Below are 6,000 nucleotides of genomic sequence, written 5' to 3'. Positions count from 1 at the left end.
CCATCTAGTAAACACGTAAACGACCTCTTAAAAATTTCCGTTGGGAATTTTTTTCTCCTTTTTGTGAATACTGCCTGCTCCATTTCCAAAGGCCCTGGCAGCCAGTCTAAAACAAACAACCTTTCTTAAGTACTGATACTCCTGCAAGTCATGTGCAAGCTAGTTATAAAACCCAGGACTCTGAAACTCCAAGCCCCACTGGTAAGACAGGAAGTTTCTAGGCATGCTTATGTTTAACCACCTTCCTCTTGATAAACAAGATGCCAAGCAGAGCTTCCTGGAGTGTGTGGCCGCTGTGCTCCATACTGAAGAGTAAGTCTCTGGGGCTGGGCTGACCGTAGTACAACAGAGATGAGCACACACTATTACTGGCTTGAAGCCCCCCATTCTAAAAATATAGTCCACAGTGAGACTGTGAGAGATCATTCATTTAACAAGCATTTATTGAGTACCAGACCCTGGCTTGCTGCTAAAGGAAAATACAAAATTGGGTTCGACGTGGATTCTTCAAGGAGCTTACAATGTAACAGAAAGGATGAGACAAGGGTATGAGTAATAGTCAAAGCAGCTTGAACTTGAAACTTGAGGTGAAAGAGTCCAAGGTGATTGAAGATTTTTGCACAGCTAGAAAGGTGATTGGGGTCAGGTATGGACAGCTTTGAATGCCAGGCCAAGGATATTTGAACTTATTTTACTTTACAGTGAGAAGCTCTTGAAAGGTTTCTTTATGGCAGGACCCAAGGTGTCCGCTGACCCACAGGTACTATGGATCTAAACCTTGGCAGCAGAAAAAGTCAAGACTGAATATGCAAACTTGGGAAACTGGGCATAGAATTGATGGTTAAGATCAGGGAGAAATACATAAGAACACAGAGGTAGAGAAATGTTTATAATGACACTGCGAATATCTATATGTTCAGGGCTGAAATATAAAAAGGAGACAGCAACTGAAATACAAAAGATATTATAACCAGAATGATAGGAAAGAGAACCAGAAAAACATGATATTAAAAAAGGATTTCCAGAATGAAGCAAAAAGAGTAGGAGAAAAATGACACTTACTGTTGTCTAATGAGTGCTTCACTTTTGGTTTCTCATTTATTCATCACAAAATGTCCCTGAGATGAACATTATTATTTCCAGATGTGGAAATAGGCTTGCAATTTTAAACCACATCTGTTAAAAAGCCATGCACGTAGCTGATAGGTGATAGAGCAGAGATTCGCCCGCGGGCAGTCCTGGCTAAATTAACAGTGAGAGTACTGACTGGGCTGTGACGCAGGAAGTCAGAATTCTAGTCCAGTTCTGATGCGAACTGCCAGGGTGACATTTGAGAAGTCATTTCACTTTCATAAGTCCAGCTTTGCCTTATATTTAATGAGGGTGTCGAATGAGATCTTTTACTGAAATGTTTCTTTCAGTTCTGATGGTTTATATTCTATGCTTTTATAATGTTACAGTAAATTCTTGAGAGGGTGCAGAGGGAATGGAGGAAAGTGACATGACAGCATAAACAAAAATAACTGGGCCATCTTTTCATCTGACATTCATGAAAAGAACAAGAAGATGATAGCAAGTTTGAGAAATTACATTTAGGAGGCATAAGACACTGATCTCTGAGCTGGTTGGATACTGAGTGGGGGGAGCGGGATTACCGAGGATTGTGCAAGTGCCTGCAGAGCCATAAACCAGTTAGGCTACTTTTGACATACAACCTTCAGAGCTGAACCCTCGGGGTGGGGTTGGGGGAATTGTTAATGAATTATCAGATCACTTCCCACGTTTAGCTTTCACATTTATCTTAGAAAACGGGTGTGAATAGATCAGTTAGTTTCCGAATAAATTTGTTTTCAACCTATGAGTAAATTCAGGGCCACTAGAAAAGGCAAAGCCTGCAGAATTTGCCTAGTGCAGATCTGCAAGCTGGGACCTGTCACTGGCTCCGTGCGAAGTGAATTCAAACCATCACGGTACTTCTGGCAAAGAGCCTGGCAGCTTGATGGAGTGGACAGAGCAATGGCTTGGAAATCAAGGTACCTCGCCTCCAGTCCTCACTCTGCTGATAATCAGCAGACAATGGACGACGGCAATGGATGAAGACAATGACCGTATTCACGTGCGTGTGCGGCAGATTACTAACCTGCCAAATTAGTAAGAGTGGTATCTACTTCTAGGTAAAATCACCCGCCTTACTGGTAGGTTCCCAAAAGATGTTGGATGAAAGAAGAGGGGAAAATCAAATGATCTGATCTGTTCAGGCTCTTCTCAAGTTTGTTATCCACTACCTCATTGGCTAAACTTAAAAAAATACATACATATCCTCCTTTAATGCAATTGGAGATTTGAAAAAGTGATTATAAGTATTATTTCTTTAAGTAGATCAAAGCACTCATAACCTTGGAATATATTTTTCCAACTATGTGCAGACACCTGACTTACGGAGAGAGTTGGAGTTGGTCTTCTGCCCCACTCTACTGTACACCCATCCAGAATATCTGTCTAAATGTAAGTAACTTCTAGTTGTAATGGTTCACTTTTTTGGGATAAATTTGTCAAATTTCATTGTGGACCAGATTCCTGGCAGGGCATTTGGGATCAGTCACGACTTAAGGTCTGGGTCATTTCCCCTTTTCTGAAGCAGAATTTTATCTCTGCATTTAAAACCAGTCTTCTTATATACGGGTGTAGGACAAAAATGGAGGGATTCTTTTCTGAGATGCTTTGGCTGGCCAGTTTGTTTTAATCAGTAGTGTAATTGTTTACTCAGCCTTGCATCAGAGTCTGCTCTGATGGAGGGTTAACCTCGGTCCAAAGTTCCCCCCATTGCTGAGACACAGTTTGACTAACTGCAACGAAAATATGTCTTTCAAGCTCCCTTGACTGAGGTCTTTGATGCATTTGGAGCAGCTCTCTCCTCAGTAGCCACTTCAGGGCCAACACTTCAAAGAAAATTACGGAGTTTCCAAGTCAGAATTCGAAGACAGCACTGTTATTGACGTTAGGAAGATTTCACATTTCTGAAGATTACGGCTTTCTTCTTCCAAATTCTCTGGTAAGGATAGAGTCTCGGATCAGGTCAGAATAGGTTTCTTGAGCTGCTGATTTGTTTGTGTGTTTAATTTATGTAATCATTAAGAGACATGTCATATAAACACATGGAAAAGGAGCTTCAAAGAGCTCTGTGTGACTAACAAAAGAGAAGTGGTGGTAACAGCAGAGGAGTGTTTAGTAGAATGTTCTAATGCCAGTTTTTTTAAAAAAACAAAATAGATTGTTGATTGGCTCAGTAAACTTCTGAGAAAACTGAAGTCATCCAGAAAAAGACAGAACTTCAATAGAGAGCGATTATCTGAGCAAATCAGTTTATCATGACTTGCTAGGGGGAGAAAAGAGTGAACACAATATGCCTGGAGTGCTTTCAGGGCCTGGGAGGAGGAATTAGGTATTTTCAGAAATTGTTCAGAGGAGAAGGGAACGCTGGAGAAAAAACAGCAGTTATTTCTTAATTCTACCGGGGGCTCATCCTGTAATGCCATTCTGTTCCATCAGTTAGCACTTATCAACACTTTACCCTTTGAATGTAAACGTTAAAACAGTAGGAGTCCTTAGAAACCATCTGGACCCTTTTACTTTGGGGCCAGCTGAAGTCGCCACGAAGTAGGCTTGTCCAAGGTCATATTAGTGGCAAAAGCAGAACTAGTATTTGGGACTCTTGACATCTTTTTTTCCACTACACTGTAAACAAGGGCCCGGCCTACCTGGCTAAGAGCCCAGAGATCTAAGATTGTAGTCCTTGCCAGAACTTACTAGATCCAATTTTTCCCTCCTAAGCCTAATTCGCCAGTTAACGGTGATCAAAGAATGGCCTGGAATTTGGTGAGCTTTGATTGAATACCCACTCCAGTGCTTCTTCACCTCTGAGCTTTAATACGAATACGAGTGAAGGTCTGACCTGTTTGCTGGCCCCACGGCTCCCCAGAGAACTGTTGGTTGTGAGATCTGCAGGTCCTTTGAGCCTCGAAAAGAATGACTTCAGGGTGTCATGTGGAGTCGAGTTGTAGCTCCTGTACTGGACTGTGTTCTCTGACACTGCCACCAACCTGACCAAGGGACTCCATTTGCTGGACCACAGGGGTCCCCAAGATGTGGAATTTTTCAGTGCCAAACCGGGAAAGTTCTAGGCAAACTAGATTCTGTCGGTCACCCTAACTGGGACTTAGTAAGTCTTGTGGCCCTGAGTGAATCACAAGCATCAAATGGGGATCTGGTGCCATCTCCGCTGGATTGCTATTGGGGCATGAAGCGCTTTGATAAATCCAGTGTAGGGACTAGAATGCAGTTCTGCGGACTCCATCCAGTGCTCATTAAAAACTCCACTCTGTATGTAATTGGATTCAGGAATATTCCCACCATGGTTCACAAGGGGAAAAAAAGACCAATAGTTCAACACACTGTTTTGGGGATTAACTATGTACACCTACATGAGGAAAAATCCCATTGTGAGGTGCGTGAACCCTGGGTAGGGCCACAAGCAGAGTTCCCCTCTTTGTTGTTTCCTCTGTTGAGAAACAACAGTGCTTATGACATTCGGAGCCTCTTCAATCTGTCCTGTGATTCAGTAGATGGAGACCCCATAGACATTTCCATTCCTGAGCTGATATAAAAAAATCCCCTAGTAAACTGGATTTCCTGCATCATAAGTGTATGTCAGACTGGAAAAATGTAGTTTCACTTTTAGTTTTCTTTCATTTGGGTGAAAACTGTAAACATCTCCATTTCTGAGAAAAGGTGGGAGAAGGAATTTTTCCCCAGGATGTTTCCAAGCTGCCCCCCTCCTCAGGGGAGAGGCTGTCAGCACATCACCAGACAACAGCATTGCAACCGCTGCCCAGGAGGGTAACCATCTGTCACTGACATTGCTCAGGGCGTGAATAAGCTGTGCTTTCTGCTAAAGCCCAAGTGATGGAAGGGTGTGCGCTTCCACATCAGCCAGCACAAAGCTGCTCCTTCAGTAAACTTACTTGCTTACTATAAATATTAGTTTTCAAGTATCTCTGAAGAAAGCACAGTGAGCTAATGAAGAAACAAACATTCTGGCTTTGGGTGAGGGGCTGACTTGGTTTCAAATACTCTAGCCCTGCCCCGTTTCTATCAACATTTCTTGCATCCAGCGTTTCAGCGTGGAAAATATAAACCTCTCAGACTCCTGTCTGCAAATGCGCCGCCAAAGTCCCTTGGTCCATCATATGTTGTGTGCGTGTGTGCATTTGTGTTTGGGTGGGAGGGGGTCATTTTTCTTTAGACGTAAAGAATACAAGGAAATTAGCTTGGCAGGAAAGAGATATCAAGGTAGATTACAGCAAGAGATTAGATTGGGGAAGAATTGAGACCTCGAATGGGAGGCTCAGGAATTTGGATTTCACGCATCTGGGAGAAACGTGTTGCAATTGGCATCTGAGTGATTTCCAGAATGTTAAGTGCAGGGTGGGTTAGAGCTCTGGCTTCGGGACTGCACACCCAAATCACTTGGAAAGCTTTCAACCATGCTCATGCCAGAGACGGACTTCCAACAGTTACTCTAGAAGGCTCAGTACTTGAAAACCACAGAATCAGGACCAAGGGAGAGAAGAGAGGCTACATTTCATAGACTGCTCTGGAAATAAAGGTGCATGGCTGTGACAAACTCCCAGAAGAGCTTCGAGGTAGTTTAAATGAGAAAACAAAGGAAGTGGAGATTGGAAATGTGCCAGAATGGAGCAGAAGAAAAGGACTAGTGCAAATAGTCAGGGAAGGTTAGGAAGTTTATTCTTTGTAGTGATCAAGCAACCATTTAGGAAAAATAAATACATATGTACTATGCTGGGGAAATTCAAAGTACAGCAGTGGACTCCTGATGCTTACAAGGAGAAGAAAAATAGCTGTTGAAGGAGGCTGAGGTTTGCAGATATAAGTCGTAAGGAGGAGAATTCAGGTATTTCCTTGAGAAATTGCCATCTCTGC

At 42.7% G+C, this 6,000-nt stretch overlaps 1 pseudogene; it reads left to right on the top strand.

Annotated features, from left to right (window-relative positions):
* Positions 1 to 223: 223 nt before the first annotated feature.
* LOC130684340 (protein Hook homolog 3-like) overlaps positions 224 to 6,000 on the top strand; it is an 83,541-nt pseudogene continuing 77,764 nt past the window's right edge.

The sequence above is a fragment of the Manis pentadactyla genome, chromosome 7 (genome assembly GCF_030020395.1).
Source record: "Manis pentadactyla isolate mManPen7 chromosome 7, mManPen7.hap1, whole genome shotgun sequence".
Taxonomy (NCBI): Eukaryota; Metazoa; Chordata; class Mammalia; order Pholidota; family Manidae; genus Manis; species Manis pentadactyla.
This window is presented reverse-complemented; position numbering and strand designations above follow the sequence as displayed.